General features: G+C 44.6%; 1 protein-coding gene and 1 long non-coding RNA gene across 6 annotated transcripts in view; one reads left to right on the top strand and one right to left on the bottom strand.

Moving 5' to 3' along the window:
• KSR2 (kinase suppressor of ras 2) overlaps positions 1–20,206 on the top strand; it is a 434,084-nt gene that overhangs the window by 38,686 nt on the left and 375,192 nt on the right. Inside the window, exon 1 of one of the 5 annotated variants that reach the window (XM_045042235.1) lies at positions 8,876–9,149. The exons of the other annotated variants lie outside the window; for them this stretch is intronic. The gene's annotated coding sequence lies outside the window, so the exon portion shown is untranslated. Of the gene's footprint in view, positions 1–8,875; positions 9,150–20,206 lie in introns of those variants that run through there. 5 annotated transcript variants of the gene reach the window in all.
• On the bottom strand, positions 4,866–7,806 carry LOC123381428. The gene is made up of 2 exons (XR_006588354.1): positions 7,660–7,806; positions 4,866–7,389 (listed from the first exon to the last, which is right to left on the bottom strand). It is a non-coding gene; the product is annotated as an uncharacterized LOC123381428 (long non-coding RNA).

The raw sequence follows: 20,206 nt of genomic DNA, 5'->3' as shown, positions 1-20,206 counted from the left end.
CTTGTGTGTGTGCCCTTGGTGGCTTTGTGCTCCCGTAGTACAAGGAAGGAGGAGCGGTAGGCATGACCTCATTTGGCTTTTACTGGTGGGGGCGGGGGGGGGGACTCATTATCTGTTTTCATTAGCTTGTAATAATTAAAGTAAAACAACCGGGCACCAAAGGCTCATAAATTACAGGCATTAAACTTGCCGGGGAGGACTGGTTTATAAAGTGGGCCTCCAGATCATCCAGCAGGTGTATATTCTATGTTCCGTTTTTAAAAATTACCTTTGAAGTGAAAACTCAAAAACTTCTTGTATGGAACTTATGGAGAATTCTGAGAACTCACCCGAGGACCCTCAAGTTTCCACGTATCCTAGGTTGAGCAGCACTAACGTGGACAGTATCAGGATACGTGGGGTTGGGGAAAAAAGAAGTGGTAGTGGAATTACTTGCTAATCATTCACCTGGCAAAGTCATAAATTGGCCATTTCCTCAAAGTCTGCTTAGTGATAGGGAAGGTTTTGGTAATTCTGCGGGGGTGGGGGGCGTTTAGATGGCGGGAGGGTGTTCCGGGTGTGTAGGCAAGAGATCGTTGATCTTCTTCAAGTCTTGGAGAAGCTTCAAGGAGGAAGAGATCTTTGAATCAGGTCTCGAAAATAAAAACAGGAAAACTTTTACGGATATATCGCAGGCCAGAGCTTCTAAATTTGTCGGGATCCATGAACACGCAGATATGACAGTTTTCCTCGGATTCCCTGGGGAAAGTTTAGCCTGTGAGGTCAGCCTCACAGCAGTGGTCACATCAGTGTTGGTTACCACTATTTCCCCCCTGCCTGGCAGGTATGCATACACAATACATGCAAGCAGGTCATTGCATATTGCTTAGAAGAATGAATGCGTGGTCATGTTGGCTCAAAGTTCCCTGCCCTCATGTCTCCTTGAGGGGCTTGTCAGACCCGGAATCTTGGTTCTGGGGGAGGAAAAAATTCACTGCCGGCACAGACTATTCCTGGGACAGTAGTGGTTTTGTATGACCTTGTACCCCAGCTGACATGGGATGTCGCCGATTCTCACCGCATGGTCTTGTCTCTCTGGGATGTTCTGCTGACCCACAGCCCTCCACACGTGGATCCATCCCTAACTCCACACTGTATTTAGCTTATGCGTATGAACGTGGCTCACCTGCCACTTTCATCGAAGCAGTGGCAAAGCACTTGGTATTGCCAGCCACGGAGACAGGCGCAGGGATGGAAGGGGAGAGAAATCAGAGATCTTATAATCTCTTTGTGATATTACAAATCCGATTTGCCAGAAAGCAGAGGAATGGCCATAAACGTTAGTTGAGCGTGCATTCAACAATCTGAGCTTCTGTTTTCTTTATCCATACGACGGGGGTGAAGGCTTCTCCTCCACGAAGTCATGACGAGAATCAAACAGATCACACAGAGTGGAAGTGGTTTGCAAACTCTAACGTGGGTAACATCTCTGGGATTTGGCATTTAGTACCCGTGAATTTCTCTGCATCCTTCCGGGGAGCCCAGAATCCTTCACTGTTCTCTTGGTTCTGCTTTTGTCCACGGCTGTGCAGATGGACCCGGGAGGGAGTGCCGATAAAAGGGCCATAAGCAGCTGAGGAAACGCACTGCAGATTCCCACAGGTAAAGTCAGTTGAGTGTTCCCCAAGTGTCCAGTGTGCCGAAGTGCTTTGCATGGGTTACTTCTTTGACTCCCCAACCCTCCCGCCCGCTCCCCCCCCAGTGACAGCGAATGCCAGTATCCCATTCATCCCAGTTTGCAGGTGGGAAATCTGATGCACCGAGAGTCTGATGTCCAGAGCCACACGGCCAGTAAGTGGCAGGACCGGCTCACGACCTTTCTGGAGCCGGTGGCCCCACTGAGAGTAAACAGAGGGACAAAGGAGAAAAGTCACAGGAGATGGTCACAGGTGGTTAAGAGCCAGTTTCAAGAGGCAGGGGTGGAGAACACGGGTGAAGGTAGGTGCATTAGTTTCCTGGGGCTGCCAAAACAAAATTCCACAGACCAGGTGGTGAATACAATGGAAATGTGTTCTCTCACGGTTCTGGAGGCCAGAAGGCTGATGCCAGCTGTCAGCAGGGCCTGCCTCCTTCCAGAAGCTGTAGAGGGAGGATCCTTCCTTGCCCCTTCCGGCTCCTGGTGGCTCCCGTGGTTGGTGGCCGCATCCCTGTAGTCTCCCTTCCCTCCCCCCTTCCATCTTCATATGGCCTTCTTCCCTCTGTGTGTCCTAGTTTTGTCTTTTATAAGGACACTCTCATCGGATTTAGGGCCCACTCCAATTTAATATGACCTCCTCTCAAGTCTTACCTTAGTTACATCTGCAGAGATCCTATTTCCAAAGAAGGTCACATCCTGAGGTCCCAGGGGGACATGAATTTTGGGGAGACACTATTCAACCTACTGCAGTACGACAGACAGATTTAAGTGGAAGACCCGTGGGGGGCGGCGTGGCACTTGGTGGTGGTGACTGCTTCCTTGGGGGGATTTCGAAGCTCCCCCAACCCCCTGACATGTGAGCGGCTCACAGCAGAAAGAAACCAGGTCCCTGCGTCCTGGTCTAGAAACTCACTGTACGAATCCCAGGGATGTTTCTCCTTTCGGGCCCCCTGGGGATCAAGCACTCTGCTTCTGAAACTGCCTCAGCGAGGGGTCAAGAGATGCCATTCATTGCCTAGTCAAAGATGTCACAGGCACCCCATCTTTATTCCCGGGCTCGGCTCCCCTGCCCCGGGTAGGGCCTCTCACCTCTGGGCCCGCTGGAGACTCTCATCAAAAGGTTAATTTGGAACAAACTGTTTTCAGAACTGCTGGAAACAGTGTCTGCCCTGAGGGGACTGACTGCCAATGAATTTTTTTTAACTAGGTAAGCCTCCCTAGCTGTCATTTCACTATCTTTACAGGCCCCCCGATTGCTCTCTTCCTGAAACACAACATTCAAAGAGCCGCGATCAGAGAAAATTCTGGCCTCTGGAGCGTTGAGCTTTTCTCTCTACTTTGTGTTTTAAAATCTGGCTCCTTGTCGAACATTTAGACAGTATGCAAAAGTGTTAAGAAGTACAAAACAGTTCCATAATCCCACCACCCAAAAGCCTTCGCTGAACCAGGTTTCGTATTTGTTTTTTCCTCTTTATGTATCGGGGTCATCTACATTCAGTGCTTTGTATCTGGTCTTTCTGGCTTGACCTTACCTTATTAGCATTTCTGTATCATTTCAAAACTCTCAGACAGTGGGGCGCCTGGGTGGCTTGGTCAGTTAAGCGTCCTGCTTCGGCTCAGGTCATGATGTCACAGTTCACGGATTTGAGCCCCACATCGGGCTCTGCGCTGACAGCTCAGAGCCTGGAGCCTGCTTCCGATTCTGTTTCCCTCTCTCTCTGCCCGCCCCTCACTTGTGCTCTCTTCTCTGTCTCAAAAATAAATCAACATTAAAAAAACCCTCTCAGACAACTTTAAATCCCTGTGGACAAACGGAACGACAGTTTTCCATAAGGGCATTCATTAGAACGCAGTCCTTCTATACTGACAAGATTTTGCCGTAAGAGTCCAGGGTTCCAAATGGTCTGAAGGCCACAGGTATATTTTTTTGTTTCCCAGAACAATATAATGTACCATCATTTGAATAATACTAATCTCTACTTTTAACGAAGAAGCCAAGGTACAGGACCAAGCAAGGTTCAAGATCCAAACAGCTAAATACCAGCAAAGTAGCTTTTCCCACTCAACGTTGGCTGCTTAATTAGATCTTGGGAGAAGTTAATTTTCATATTCAGTACATAACGGCATCAGAAATCTAAGAGTGTTGTTTATTGCGTCACCTCCCAGGGGTTGAGAGAGGCCTAGCCCACTTCTGTTCTTTTCGTTAGGAAAGGCCCAAACAGAATTATGCAAATTGGGTGTATATTTTAAATGTTTTCACTTAGAAAAGCAACACGTTTATCACATACGATACAGTGACTAACGATTCACACGGCCTTTTGAGATGGCATCAGATGGCTGAGCTCATCATTTCTGGCTTCAAGGCTCTGGACAGTTGGTCCTCTTGGTCTAAGAAGCATAAGCCCTAGCTTTTTTTTTTTTTATGTTTATTTATTTTTGAGGGAGAGACAGAGAGAGCAAGCAGGGGAGGGGCAGAAGGAGAGGGAGAGAGGGAATCCCAAGCAGACTCCATGCTGCCCGTGCAGAGCCCAATGTGGGGCTTGAACTCACTAACTGTGAGATGACCTGAGCCAAAATCAAGAGTCAGATGCTTAACTGACTGAGCCACCCAGGTGCCCCAAGCCCTGGCTTCTTGCCAAGCAATATGGTGGGTTTTAAAATTTCCTGTGTGTGCTCCTTGTGGTTGTAGTGATGGAGAGTTTGCGATCACTGTGAATCGTATTTGTCTGGTCAGTACTACAATGTATTCAGCAAGTGTATTGAATAGCGTATTTCTGGAAGAGATATGGTTCCTGTCTTCAAGGAATTAACTAGCTCGTGAGGACATGGACTTGTAAAGAAAAAAATTTAAAGTGTGATAAGAAGTCCTTGGTTCTCCAACCAAGTTCTTGAGAGTTCTACATTCAAGAACTGTGATAAGCAGAGGAGGGAGCTCTTGCTTGGAGAATGTATTAGTCAGCTTTTGCTGCAGAAACAAACAGTCTGCAGTTTCAGTTACTATAACAGACACTCTCATTTCTTGCTCATTAGTCTGTGAGTCAGTACAGCAGCCGTGCTGGAAGGCTGTGGCTTGGGTTCAGGTCTGCTTCATGGGACTCTCCTTCTGGGACCCAGGTTGTACGAACAGCAGCTACCTGGGCATCTTCTCATGACAGATCACAGGGGTACAAGAGGCCGAACCGAGCTAGGTGTATGCTCAGTGTGGCAAACATCGTATCAATTTGCATTCCATTGGCCAGAGCAAGCCACGTGACCAAACCCGTCATTAATGGGGTATGGGGATTGTTCTCCGTTTGTGTATATAAAAGAGAGAGAGTGGAGAGAGAGAGAGAGAGAGAGAGAGAGAGAGAGAGAATGTCTGCCAATCAATAATCTACCATAGAGAAGATTTAACAGAGGACATAACCTTCAACTGGGTTTTGAAGGATGCATAGAAGGTCATCAGGCATGACTGATTCATGGAAGTGTAGAAACACATGGCATGTTAAAGACAAAGTCGTGACTACTACCGCCGCTTCGTCTAGTGGGACCTATGGGGCCTATGTGGCAGGAGTGTCGGTAGTGAATTTCAAACCTGATCAGTTATAGGAGGCAGTGTGCCCTCTGGTCTTTGTGAATGATATCCTTCCCTTAGCTAGGGACGAAGCAGCAGAGATGAGCATACAGGTGCCCACCTGTTTTCTTAGGATCACACTGTGGTGTGCTTCCTGCTCAACTCATGCCTGCCTTTTAAACTGACATTTGAAGAAGAAAGATTTCCCAAAGAAACACACTTCAGAGCCTCCTTTCAAGAATCCCATGGTGCTGTATAACACTGTGTCCCGTAATAAGAGGATACAGGTGAAGCTTTGGCCCTGCCCGTGGCGCTCAGAGCATTCCTCTAGTTGTCTCTAAGCGATCTTGTAAAATCTTGAAGCTTTTCTAAAAGCGACGGAAGTTTAAATTGTGATAACGTAGAAAATATTGCCATGGCTGGGGTATGCCCTCTGAGGGCAGGAGCATTATTCAAACCTGCCTTCCTGAGCCTTTTGCAGGAATAAGTACAAAGCAACCACTGGGGAGTTGTTAAGGGTATAATAGCACTAAACTGAGGCTTTCTTGGTATAAACTTGATGTAAGGGCAAAAGAATTAGAAAAGGGAGTAACTTTCACACCACGTGATTCGGGATTATTTAATGCCATGTGCACATTCCAGCAACAGTATTCCCTGATATTAACAGGTGCACACATACTACACTTTGGGAAATGGCATCTCAGGTAATTGTGCTGGAGGATAAAGCCAGTTAAAAAAACATAGGATCCGGGTTTGGGGGCAGTGGAAGGGGACCTGGAGAGGCTTTGCCACTGTCCTTTTGGTAAACGAGGTCAGGTAACTTAGACCTGGTAGGGAGGAAATTTGTTTGATAAAAGACAACGGTACGGGTAGTGATGTCCAGATCTTGTTCAGGCGGTGGAGTCCCTCTTTCTAAGTGAGATCTTACAAAGATTCGAACATAGAAAGTGGGTAAAGTACCACTACTAGGATACTGGAATCCTGCCTTTTAGACTCTGCATGGAACCCCTGAGGGGTCCATGGAACCCAGTTTGAAAACCATGAGTAGAAGGCCATGCTTCTTGGTCTTGGGAGTCAAAACCATGTTGGAGTCTTGATGCTGAGACTAACTTGCTTCTTGGCTTTGCACATCATGCCCCTCCTCCACGTCTTACTTTCCTTACCTGCAAAATTGGGTTGGCTCACTTTTCGTTTTGATATTCTAAATATCGAAGGCCACAGTGAATTAAATACTGGAATTGCACAGGACGTTTCATTGCTCAACTACCTCATTGCCTGAACAGCTCGAATGAATAGCCTACAGCTTGGTGTGGAAACCCGAGTGTGACCTATTCAGAGTAGATAGCTTTTCTCCGGGTGGTGTTGGAAGGTTTGTTTGTGTATGGTAGTGTATGACTTAAGACAGTAGGATCCTCCGTTCCTGTGTGAATCAGAGCAGACATCGAAGTCTCTTTGGCCTCAGAATTCTATGAATTCTCTATTCAGATCCCAGAGATGGAGTCCGGTCTTTATGTATTTGCGTCATAGTGATACTTAAGAGCTACACCGTAGACATCCTCCAGGTAGGGCAAATTTCATGAATCGTGCTTCCGTTTACGGTTCTACTACTGAGGCTGGGTGCTTGGGAATATTTTGCCTTGATGATTTCCCTTAAAGGTGAAGGTGGGTGTGTATTTCTCATTTGTTCAGATTTTAGAAGCCTTGTTTTTCTCACAAAGCAGCCTCGCTCAGAAAACCTGCTAGTGGATTCGAAAATGTAATCCAGAAGAAAGCTCAACTCGGTAGATAATGAGTCTCGCAAACAAGCGTGAACAGAGCCAAAGTTCACGAGTCTTCTAGTTATTTGTTCCCGATGTTTATTTGGAAATGTGTGTAAATGGATATACGACAAGCTCACGGAAATCTGTTCTGTGCTTCGCTTTTCCATTGATGAATTGCTTTCATTTCCACACGTAATAGAATTGAAGGTTTTGAAGACACGCTGTAGATTGATTGCTGTCAGCCACTGTCTTGCAAATACCCACCCCCGATGTCTTGCTTTTTGTTTTTTTTCTTATTACCTTCTTCTTTCTTGGGAACTAATTGTCACTTCACTTTTACCCAACCTGAATCTTCAGTGTTTTCCGGGTCTCACCAGGAGCTTCCACCTGATTCTTTCTCTCTAGAAGACAAGTAGTATGATTATATTGAATACCTTCTCAGTAAGCCATCAGCTCCCAAAGAGGGTCAGTGAAAGGATGATTATAATGCCAGCGTTATATCGCTTTATAGGAAGACAAAAGGGAACATGCTTTTTTTTTTTTTTTTTTTTTTTTTTTTTTAATGCAGGAAAGATGTGGCTAAAATCCCCCCTCCAGATACTTCTGGAAAGCTATCACATTAATTTCTCTTCCTTTGAATTTCATGACGAAACCCTGTGAGGTCAACTTACTTTAACCTTGCCCTCTTAGAGGTGGCTGGTTTGCTTGCAGATTTTTCCATTCACTTTTTCTGATATTTTCTCTCTCTCTCTCTGTGTTCTGTGTTCTCTTAATCTCTAAACAGGTCAGGGCAGGAGAGCAGTTTCCATTGGGGCTGACGTCAGTCCAGCCCTGCAGATTAGTTAGCAGAGGGTGTTGGGAGAGAGGTGCAGCTGTTGTGCATTTACCTGGAGACCAGATCTCACCTGAGGTGCCTGGCGAGCGCCGTCTTGAGCTCCCAGATCTGGCCCATCCAGCTTCACAGGGCGGAGGACTCATTTCTTTGAATTTTAGAAATTCTGGCTAAAGAAAGCACACCTGTTCAGTCTCTGCTGCATCAGTGTGGCAGGGCTCCCCATCCTGAACAAAGACAAATCATGGTGGCTAATCTCATAGATGGAGTCAGAAAGAACCAAGCATGAATCTTGGTGTGGTCACTTCCTGTGTTAAGCTGAGCGGGTAATTTAACCTCTCTGAGCCTCAGTTTCCCTATCTGCCCAACGAGGAAAATAAAAGTACCTGCCTCATAGAATTGTGGAAGGGCAGTGGCTCTCTGAGGGAGGTCCCCGGCCAGCAGCGTGAATTAGTATCAGCTGGGCACTTGTTAGAAACACAGATTTTTCAGATCCCACCCCAGACTTACTGAATCAGCAACTCTAGAGTGGGGCCCGGCGATCTGTGTTTTAACCAGTCCTCCAAGGGATTTGGTCTGCCCTAACCTTTGAGAACCACTGCTGTAAGAGTCAGTGAGATGATCGTGGACACACCCAAAGCTTATCCCTGCCCAAGGTAGAAGCTGTGTGAAGGCAAGTGATTTTTAAAAAGTTTAATTCCAGTATAATTAACATACAGTGTTATATTAGTTTCCGGTGGGCGATACAATGATTCAATAATTCTATAAGTTGAAGGCAATTGATTTTTAAATGTGTATCATCCTGGAACAGTGCCTGGCACATTGTAGGTACTCAGTAACTATTTGTGGAATGAATGAATGAATGTTAATTATGATCATGGTCACCCTATTGCTTTTTTATTACTAATTATGACATACTATCTTCCTACTTTTTAAATCATGGGATCAGATCAGAAAAAGGGAAACTTGGTGTAATTTAGTCCAAATCTCTTCAGAAAGACGAGGGTGTATGGTTTGTCCTTTGTGGTTATTTTATTTAGTATTTTCCTTTCATTATGGCTCCGTGTCTCGTCCCCAGGCGTAAGGCAGCGCTGTGATTCCGACCCTTGTCACCTGGCTCTTCCGCATAATGTGTTTTTCTGCTACAAGGTGCTGTCCTTTTTGGGAGGAGAATACATTCACAGTAGTTCTCGGTTCTGCCTAATTTTCCATTGCTCGTGTACCGTAGCTATGGTACGTAGCCTGTGAAGAAGCCTTTTCTCCTTCCTCCTCTGAACACCTGCCCTCCTGCATCGCTTTTGCTGCTTCTGGAGTTCTGAGCGTCCCAGAGTAAGTTGCATTGACCACTGGTGCGCACACGGTGATTTGGGGCTGCGTGTGGCATGTGAGCAAAACATTTTGCATTTTAATAGCTATGTGTTCCATTTTATTTGTGTTAGCAAATACATAACTAGCACATCAAAATTTTGGCTGTTCAGATGTAGGATAGCGCTAACATGAGTCGTGATAGCAGGTCTTCATTAGCTTGAGTACAAATTTGACAGACGTAAAAATCACTGATTTTATTTATTTAATTTTTTAAAGTTTATTTATTTATCGTAGAGAGAGAGAGAGAGAGCACAAGCAGGGGAGGGCAGAGAGCGGGAGAGGGAGACACAGAATCTGAAGCAAGCTCCAGGCTCTGTGTGACAGCTCAGAGCCTGAAGTGGGGCTCCAACTCACAAACCGTGAGATCATGACCTGAGCTGAAATCGAACACAACCGACTGAGCCACCCAGGCACGCCGAAAATCCCTGATTTTAAATAAACAGCAGTGGCTGGGGCAAAGGTCAGAAAGGTGGTAAGCAGGTAGCAAGGTTGGAAACAACACCGGTCCAGGGCCTGGGAGCATTAATCTTTTTAGGGTTCAACACAGCTGGGTTTGAGTTCAGGATCTGCCATTTACCAGCTCTGTGACCTTGGCTAAGCCATTTAACATCCTTAAACAACTGTTTTCTCATTCATAAAATGTGACTAATAATTTTTCCCTCCTCCCAGTATATGGAAGCTCTGTATGTTTAGTAGAGGAAGGGGATTATGATGCCACTAGAGTCTGTTTTCTGTTTTTTAAAAGACAGTCTACAGTTTTTTTTTTGTAATTCTTTTTTATTTTTAATTTTTTTTTTAACGTTTATTTATTTTTGGGACAGAGAGAGACAGAGCATGAACGGGGGAGGGGGAGAGAGAGGGGGAGAGAGAGGGGGAGACACAGAATCAGAAACAGGCTCCAGGCTCCGAGCCGTCAGCCCAGAGCCTGACGCGGGGCTCGAACTCACGGACCGCGAGATCGTGACCTGAGCTGAAGTCGGATGCTTAACCGACTGTGCCACCCAGGCACCCCTACAGTTTTTTAAAAGATTAAAATTTTATTTAAAAATTTTTTTTAAATGTTTATTTTTGAGAGAAAGAGAGAGCGTGGCAGAGAGGGACAGAGAGGGAGACAGAGTGCAATCAGGGGAGGGGCAGAGAGAGGGAGACACAGAATCTGAAGCAGGCTCCAGGCTCTGAGCTGTCTGCACAGAGCCCGACGTGGGGCTCAAACTCACAAGATGTGAGATCATGACCTGAGCCAAAGTCAGATGTTTAACCAACTGAGCCACCCAGGCACCCCTAATTTTTTTTAAGGTTTATTTATTTATTTTAAGAGCGAGAGAGTGAGAACGAGCAGGGGAGGGGCAGAGAAAGAGGAAGAGAATCCCAAGCAGGTGCTCTGATGTCGTCGTGGGGCTTGACTTGGGGCTCAAACTCACAAACAGTGAGATCACGACCTGAGCCGAAACCAAGAGTTGGACGCTCAACTGACTGAGCCACCCAGGTGCCACAATGAATGATATTTTCTAGTTTAAGGATGTCCCATGCAATATTTGGGACATATGCTAAAAAAAAAAAAACAAAAAAACCCGATTCATTTATCCAAAACTCACATTTGACTAGATGTCCTCTATTTTGATTTGCTAAATCTGGCAACTCTGTAGCCCTACAATATTTGCCACTGTGCTTTTGGATAGAAAGCCCACTTTCCTGTACTTTAGCTATCTAAACCAGGGTCAGCTGCTGGCCAGCCTGTTTTATGACCCCAGAGAATCGTAAGATGTAAGTCAAACCCTTATTTTTAGAGGTGCTTTATTTATAAATTGTAGCCTTTCTCAACTGTGATTTTGTCCAAAGTGGTGACAAATGTAACTGAAAAGAAAATCAAAGGGAAAAGTCTTTCTAAATACGTGTTAAGTATGAAGACCAAACTCCTGCCCTTGTCAACACGGCTCACATTTGTCAGGGGCTCGCTCTGTGTTGGGCTCTGTCCTGGGTGCTTCAAGCCTATCTGTTCATTGGGTCCTCCTCATGACAACACTGTGAAGTAGAGATGATGATCATCCTCTGTTTCTCAGCTCAGAAAAGTTAAGGCACTTGCCCAAGGTCACACAGCTCATACGTGGTAGTCAGGGTTTGAATCCAAGCGGTCTGACTGCAGAGACAGTTTTGACCTCTCCGCATTGTTCAGTATATATGTGTGATGAACTTGTAAATAAAACGTGTGGAAACTTTGGAGGAACTTTTTTTTTTTTTTTTTATCGGGGCTGGCTTAACAGAGACATTTTATAATGGGAATTTGTTGACCTTTATACTGAAAATCCCCTTTTTCCTTTCCTGGTACATTTCCTGGTACATTACCTTTAGCAAGTGTAGACATTTGTTACATTGCAGAATTTTCAAATTTTCAAACCAAGCTCAAAATTATGTTCATTATGTTTGGCCATTCAGTGTTTATGAAGACAGAAATTAAAAAAAATTTTTTTCAATGTTTATTTATTTTTGAGAGAGAGAAAGATGGAGTACAAGCAGGGGAGGGGCAGAGAGAGAGGGAGACACAGAGTTGGAAACAGGCTCCAGGCTCTGAACTGTCTGCACAGAGCCCGACATGGGGCTCAAACTCACAGACAGCAAGATCATGACCTGAGCCAAAGTCGGATGCTCAATTGACTGAGCCACCCAGGCACCTGGAAGATGGAAGTCTTTGATCACAAATGACATGCTGGCCCGGGGAAAAGGTAGTTGTGACAGTTTCTCTTCGCGAGGATCAGAGCCATATCGGAAAAAGGAAAAATGTGTGCCCCTATATGCCCTTATCAAACTATCTTCCCATATCCTGAGCCAAGTGGGAGACTTAGTAAAAGCTCTGCATTGTCCAGACTGTTTGCAGTCAACCCTCATTAACCAGCCCGCTGGGGGGACGTGATGACCCTGTGGGTGTAGGAACTGCGGGCTGACCAGGAGGGACAATTCCTATTGCACAGTGACACAGGGTCTCGAAATGAACAATCAACCACAGCTTGTTTTTTTTTTTTTTTTAATTTGAGTATTTTGTTTACCATGAATTTTTTCACATTGATTTTGGAAAGCATTGCATTAAAATACCGTAATTTTATTTATGTTTTTTGTATATATTTGTTATTGCATTGAATATTTAATGTGTATTTTATTTATATTTTATTACTTATCTATTCTAGTCCTAAATTTTTTGGCACCCCTTAAACTTTGCACCCAAGGTAACTGCCTCACTTACCTTACCCCAGCCCTGGTTCCCCCACTTAGCGACCCCGTCACGCGCTCTCTTCTTCTTGAACATTTGTCACAATGATGATCTCCTCAGAAGCTGACTTTTTTGGAAGAGCCCTTCATGTTTCTGAATTTATTATGCCAATAGGTTCTTTGCTGGGAAAGATGAAACCACCTTTTGGTCTCAGTGATTTGATGTGTTGCCATGCTGTTCTAAGCACTTTGAAGAGAAAAGGTGCCTTTGCCAGAATCACTGGTGGTTTGGAGGCATGTGAATTTGTGGTGTCACATCAGGCATCCGTGCAGCTCAGAGCTCATCCTCCTCTCACTCTGGCCCGTCACATTTGCTTTTCACAGTTAATAGTAGGGTCTAATACCAGTTGACTGAACACCTTATCAGTGTTGGGTACATTCTTAAATACGGGTTTCAGTCATGATGCCGATGTTCTAATGATATGAAAGATAATAAAATGCAGTGGGTTACAGGGGTGCCTGGGTGGCTCAGTTGGTTAAATATCTGACTTTGGCTCAGGTCACGATCTCATAGTTCGTGGGTTTGAGCCCTGCGGTGGGTTCTGTGCTGACTGCTCGGAGTCTGGAGCAGAATCTGCTTTGGATTCTGTGACTCCTTGTCTCTGCCCCTCCCCTGCTCATGCTCTGGCTCTCTCTGTCTCAAAAATAAATAAACATTAAAAAAAAAAAGCAGTGGGTTACAAGTTGTAGGTTGGGCTTGCCTATCTGTGATATCTCAAAAACCCAATCAATAATAATGAAAATAACCAGCTTGTTATACCTACAGTGAAGAGGAAACATACATGTATATAAACTCCCTAGCACTGTGCCTGGTGCGTGCTGAGTTTTCAATAATGGTAGTCACTATTATTTTGAATTTTATGTGTATTTTCTGTTTTTCTCACCTTTTTTTTGATGCATCCATTAAATGTTCTTTGAGTACCCACCGTGTGTCAAAGACTAATTATAGCACCTTGCCTACAGGCAGAATCTCTTTCATAGAGGGTCTGTTCTTAATGGGTATGTCTTTTTAGTACTACGTTTCTTACTCGTTGTGTTCCAGAAAAATATACACACAAATTTAGGTATTGAATAAGAACTAATAAGCCTCTGTATTGGATATTAGGTAAGAGTCAGTAAACCTCTGAATAAGTAGTGAAGGACTTTTGTATTACTTTTATATTGCTGCCTACAAATTGTCACAAACTTAGTGGCTTAAAACAATACACATTTATTATCTCAGTTTCCATGGGCTGTAAGTCCAGGCACAGTTTGGCCGAGTTCTGTGCTCAGAATCTCGCGGGGCTGCAGTTACAGTGTTGACTGGGCTGCATTCTCCTCTGAAGGTTGGACTGGAGAAGAATCTGGTCCCGAGCTCATTCACATTGTTGGCAGAATGGATTGCCTTGCATCTTTGGGATGGAGGGCCCCACCTTCTTGCTGACTGTTGCCTGAAGGCCACCCTCACATCCTAGAAGTTGCTCATTGTTCCCTGACCATATGGCTATCTCTGTAGGCAGTTTACAGTATGGCTCTTTGCTTCTTCAAGACCAGCAGGGAAGCCTTTCTCTCCAATCTGCTAAGATGCAGTTTTATATAATGAGTCCTAATTATGGCAATGACATTCCATCACTTTTGCCCTATTCTTTTGATTAGAAAGCAAGTCACGTGTTCTGCCACCATGTCAACCCATGAAGGGCAAGGCTTGTACCAGATCATAACAGATCATGAGGCCACCTTAGAATTCTGCTTACCATGGCCTCCTTGGAGAAAACACTTTGATGTTAGTGTGTTGGCTTTCTTTAACCTCTCATAAGACTTTATTTACAATTTATTTTGTGATTGTGTCTCAAAGGGGTGGGGAGTTGATGGAAGTGTAGCCTTGGGATAAGTAGAGATCTGTGTTTTTATCACATGCTGAGTGTTCATGATGTACCAATCGCATTCGTGAAATTGTTGAGATAGTCTGTGCTTGCAAGATGCTGGGGATCAATAGTGTCGAGGTCCTGTAAAAGGGAAGGACTTTTTTTTTAAGTTTTAATTTAAATTCCAGTTAGTTAACCTACAGTGTAATATTAGTTTCAGGTATACAATATAGTGATTCAGCACTTCTGTCACACCCAGTGCTCATCAAGACAGGTGCACTCCTTAATCCCCATCACCTATTTCCCCTGTACCCCCAACCACCTCCCTCATAACCATCAGTTTATTCTCTGTAGTTAAGAGTCTGTTTCTTGGTTTGCCCCACTGTCTCTCTTTTTCTCCCTTTGCTCATTTGTTTTGTTTCTTAACTTCCACATACGAGTGTAATCATATGGTTTTTGTCTTTCTCTGACTGACTGCGCTTAGCATTATACTCTTTAGTTCCATCCATGTCATTGCAAATGGCAAGGTTTCATTATTTCTTATGGCTGAGTAATATTCCATTGTGAATATATATCTTCTTTATCCATCCCTCTATTGATGGGCACTTGGGCTGCTTCCATAGTTTGGCTACTGCAAATAATGCTGCTATAAACATAGAGGTGCATGTATCCCTTTGAATTCGTGTTTTGGATTCTTTGCGTAAATACCCAGTAGTGCAGTTGCTGGATGGTAGAGTAGTTCTGTTCTTAGCTTTCTGAGGAACCTGAAAGGAAGGACTTTTAACAAGAGTTTACATAGCCTGGGGTCATCTGATCCTGCTTTCTGCCTCCTAGCAGGGATTTACTTTAGATGGAACTTACCCTTCCCAAACAAAAAGAATCCAGGAGACCAAACAGCCCCTTAAAAACCGCCTACTGTTTTCTTCAAGAAAGGGGAAAAAGAAAAGCTTCACTAACCCCTTCTCAAGCTGGAGGACTTTTGAAGTGTGATTGCATTTGGCTCTCTGCTAAGACAGTTGTGGAGAGGTGGGAGTTTGGCCATCATTGTCTGTGTTCACAATCCGTCACCCTTTTGAAGTGCATTTGAGTCTCCCAACCCTCAAGGTGCGGGTGGGGGTGTGGGGGAACAGGTTGCAAGCGGCTGATGTGCAGAAGGGAGGATCCGCAGGAAGCGACCCGGGAGAGGTGTCAGGTTGCTGAGTGGAGTGTAATATATGAGTGTTTGCAAGCGTGAGCGCACGCGCGCGCACACACACACACACACACACACACGGTGTGCACAACAGACTGCCAACCTTTTTGTGTGGGTGGACATAGTCTCAAGCCAACTGAAACTTCTGCGGGGGTGTTTTCATAGGAGACTGCAAAATAAAACAGTATTCCCAACAATTTGGGGACTTGAGCCCATTATATTTGTAGGGCATCTGCTTGGTGGTTTCTGCTGCATTAATGATCTGGCATCACTGGGTATCTTTGCACTGCACAAAGCTAGCACCCAAGTCACCTAGCTCATGTTAAAAAAAAAATAGGAAAATTACCAACCGAGTGCTTATTTTTGTACCAAAGGGGATTTCCACGGGGGGAGAATTTTCCTCCCCTCTGAAGGCCGTTCTACCTCAAAGGCATGTCTGTTCAGCCAGGTAATGGGGACGGCATGAAGACAGAAGGAAACCAGAATGCAGCCCCTTGTATGGGACTCACAGGAGGTGCCAGCAAGGCTTTGATTGTATTTTTGGACACTGCAAAGCTGGTGTGGTTTCCTAGTCAACCTTTCATGCCACCTGATAATGGAAACTGCTGGACGGACTGGAGTGCTTTCTTTTTCTCCTAAAAGAAGCTGAGATCTCAGACTCGCTGGGTCAGGGAGAGCAACCTCCTCACCTTTCTTCTGCACAGCATGCTGAGTGCCAGAGCTATTCTTAGTTCATGTGTATTTCCTTGGCACCCATACCTTGGTATTTTTTTTTTCCTCCAGATCGTTCCTGCTGTGCATCATGTGGCTTGAAACTGGCATTTGCCACAGCTCAGGAGGTAGATACTAATGAGGCATTAATTCCTGATAACGAAAGCGTGGGTGCTGGATGCCTTCCGAGCTGAGCACCAATCTCTGTTGACCTGGGCAAAGAGGAACAGGGCAGAGGGGAGGAAACCACTCCCCTGTGGCACCTCATGGTTCTCTGGGGGAAGTGTCTCAGCCCTGCTTGGCACTGCACCTGCCTTGTCAAGCTCTCTGCGTCTGAACCCTAGCAGAGCCTTGACCTTGCTGATAGGAAGCCAGCTACCAGAGTACCCATTTTGTAGAGATGGAGACCGAATTCCTCGGCTGTGTGTTTGAATCACACCTGAGCTTTGTTTTAATTGAGGTATAATTTGGGACACCTGGGTGGCTCAGTGGGTTAAGTGTCTCTTTCTCTTTTTTTTTTAAGTGTATTTATCTTAGGGAGAGAGAGAGAGAGAGAGAGAGAGAGAGAGAGAGAGAGAGAATCCCAAGCAGGCTCTTTGCTGTCAGCATGGAGCCTGACTCAGGGCTCTGACCCATGAACTGTGAGATCATGACCTGAGCCGAGATCAAGAGTTGGTTGCTTAACCGACTGAGCCACTGAGGCGCCCCTCAGTGTCTGACTCTTGATCTCAGCTCAGGTCTTGATCTCGAGGTCATGAGTTCGAGCCCCGCGTTGGGCTCCACACTGGGTGTCGCGCCTACTTTAAGAAAAAATAAATTGAGGTACAGTTTACATCCTATAAAATCCCCCCTTTAAAAGCGTACAGTTCAATGGTTTTAGTATATTCACAGGGTTGTATAACCATCACCGCTATCCAATTCCAGAACTTCCCTCACCCCAGAAGAAACATGCTGCCCATTGGCAGTTGCTCCCCTACCTCCCTCTCACCAGCCCTTGGCAGCCACTAATCAACTTTCTGGCCCTCTCTATTTGCCTATTCTGGATGTCTCATAAAATGGAATCATATAGTATGTGGCTTTTTGCCTCTGACTCCTCTCACTTGGCATGACATTTTCAAGGTTCATCCATGTGGTAGCACGTATCAGTGCTTCAGTCCTATTTCATGAGCAAATAATACTCCATTGTATGGATGTGCACATTTCATTCATACATTTCGCGGTGGACGGACATTTTGGCTCTTTCTGCTTTTTGGTGATTGCGAGTAGTGCTGCTGTCTGTGTTCATTTGTGTATGAGTTTCTGTATGCACGTGCGTTTTCAATTTTCTTAGCATATACCTACGAGTGGCGTTTCTGGGTTGTGCGGTAACTCTATGTTTAGCTTTGGAGGGACTGCCAAGCTGTGTTCTGCCGTGGCTGGTGCCCTATTACTTTCCCACCAGGAGGGTACGAGGGTTCCGGTTCACCACGTCCTTGCCAGAACTTGTGACTGTCTCTCTTTTTGATTATAGACAACCTAGTGGGTGTGAAGTAGTTTGGAGAACTTTTTAAAAATACCACCACCTCTCTACTTCTGATTAACTGGTTTGGGGATAGGTTGTAGGCATTGCTTTTGTTATTACTATATTTTTAATTCCCCTGGTTGAGTCTTACGTACAGCCAGGTCTGAGAACCACTGGGCCGATGAGATAGTTAGTAGGCCTCTACCCAGGGCTGGGACTAGGCACCACCCTTGGGTGCAAAGTGTAAGGGGCAGAGGGAAAAAAAAAAAAGTGAGTGATCAAGGCATATCCTTTTTTAATGCAATATTTAAAAATCAAAATTGGGGTGTCTGGGTAGCTGACTCGGTTAAGCGTCCAACTCTTGATTTTGGCTCAGGTCACGATCTCACAGATGTGAGATCGAGCCCTGCATCGGGCTGCGTGCTGGGCACGGAGCCTGCTTAAGATTCTCTCTCTCTCTGCCCCTCCCTCGCTTGTGCTTGTTGTCTCAAAATTAAAAAAAAAAATTATTGCAAGAAGTCATGATAAATAAGATAACATTTTCTATAAAGACAGCCACGACCCAGCATTTGTATGATTTAATGTCTCTCTCCTTACCCTAGACCTGGCACAGTTTGATCCTGCCTTTATTTAAAATTGTGAAAGTTTGTTCTCCATGGATTTTTTGGGGGAGTATTAATTAAAAAAAGTTTTTTTAATGTTTGTTTATTTTTGAGAGAGAGAGAGAGAGAGAGAGGGGGAGGGGAGGGGCAGAGAGAGAGAAACACAGAATCCGAAGCAGGCTCCAGGCTCTGAACTGTCAGCAGAGCCAGATGCAGGGCTCGAACCCATGAACTGTGAGATCATGACCTGAGCCAAAGCAGGACACTTAACCGACCGAGCCACCCAGGTGCCCCAGAGGGGAGTATTAATTTTGATTTACAAAATTAATTGCATTAAAATAGAATTCATCTTGATTATTGGTTGATTTTGTGTGTGTGTGTGTGTGTGTGTGTGTGTGTGTGTGTGTGTGTGTGTGTGCTTCGTTCAGTTTTGCACCTGGGGGTGAATTCCTCATTGTTGTCACCTCTTCTACTGGCCCTGCCTTTTCCTGCTTCCAGATACTTAATTAAACACCCACTATGGTTTGGGTACTTTTAGTTATTGTTTGTGATCTCATTGTATCACACCTAATTCTTGTAACAATCCATTTGAATGTAGATGGTAGAATCCTCAGTTTATAGATGAAGATACAGGGTTCAGAGACACCATGTGACATAACCCAAATCACTCAGCTAGTATGTAGTGAACCTAGATTTGGACCCAGATTTTGAGCCCAGAGATGATGCTTTTCCCACATTATGGGACATGTTCAAGTTCACAAGCCTCAACCAACCCTTCCAAAGGACAAAGATGAGAACACTGAGCCTGAGTCCCTAATTCATTGGACACTTGCTCACTATTTTTGAAAAGGCTTTTTGGTTTACATAGAATCTCATTCCAGTTTTTCCTTAAATTTCATTAGCAATTCATTCACTTGGCTCAGCAAATAATTATTGAGCCCAGCTGTGTGTCCTGTCTTATGGTGATTCTGGGGCAGGGACCAGATAGCCACAGTCCTGCATGTGGAGTAGAGATGTAGTACTATTTGTTAAAATTCACTTTATAAGCAACTTCTCATAAAATTGATTTTTTTTTTTGTATGTAGAGCAGGGGTCCCCAAACTCTTCTTTTTTTTTTTTTTTTAGTTTATTTTTTTATTTAGAGAGAGAGAGAGTGTGTGCACGAGCCGGAGAGGGGCAGAGAGAGGAAGGGAGAGAGAATCCCAAGCAGGCTCTGCACTGTTAGTGTGGAGCCCAACACAGGGCTCGATCTCGTGAACTGTGAGATCATGACCTGAGCTAGAGTCAAGAGTTGGATGTTTAACTGACTGAGCTATCCGGGCGACCCCCTTGCAAACTTTTCTATAAAAAACCAGGTAGTAAATATTTTGAGCTTACCAGGTAGCGCAGTCTCTTATAGCTACTCAACTCTGCAGTTGTAGCACAAAGCAGCCGTAGACAGTATGTAAACTAATAGGTGTGCCTGTGTTCCAATAAAACTTTATTTGTAAAAACAGGCTGAGGTCTGAATTTGGCTTTTGGGCAGTAGTTTGCTATCTGTAGAGGAAGATGTATCTTTGAATAGAAGCTAGTGTGGGAGAAAATGCTTGGAAGAGCCTGAAATTGGCCGATGAAGAAGACAGTATCTTGAAAGACAGGAAACAAGATAGGAAGAAATGGGAGAAGTGGGAATATTGTGTTGTGAGAGTCCTCAGTCTGGGAGGCATGCGGAGGAATGAGAAATCAAAAAAAAAAAAAAAACCCAGCCAATTAAAAAAATTTTTTTGGGGGGGGTTGCTTTTAATTTATTCTTGAATTTTAAATAGGAAAAAAAAACCTGAGTTAGAACAGATATGTTTAAAAGGACATATGGGCTGCTACTTTTCCCCCTTTGACTCTCATCTTCCTTTTTTAATTATTATTTTTAA

Source organism: Felis catus, chromosome D3 (genome assembly GCF_018350175.1).
Source record: "Felis catus isolate Fca126 chromosome D3, F.catus_Fca126_mat1.0, whole genome shotgun sequence".
NCBI lineage: Eukaryota > Metazoa > Chordata > Mammalia > Carnivora > Felidae > Felis > Felis catus.
Note: the sequence above shows the minus strand (reverse complement) of the source record. Positions and strands in the feature narration are given on the sequence as shown.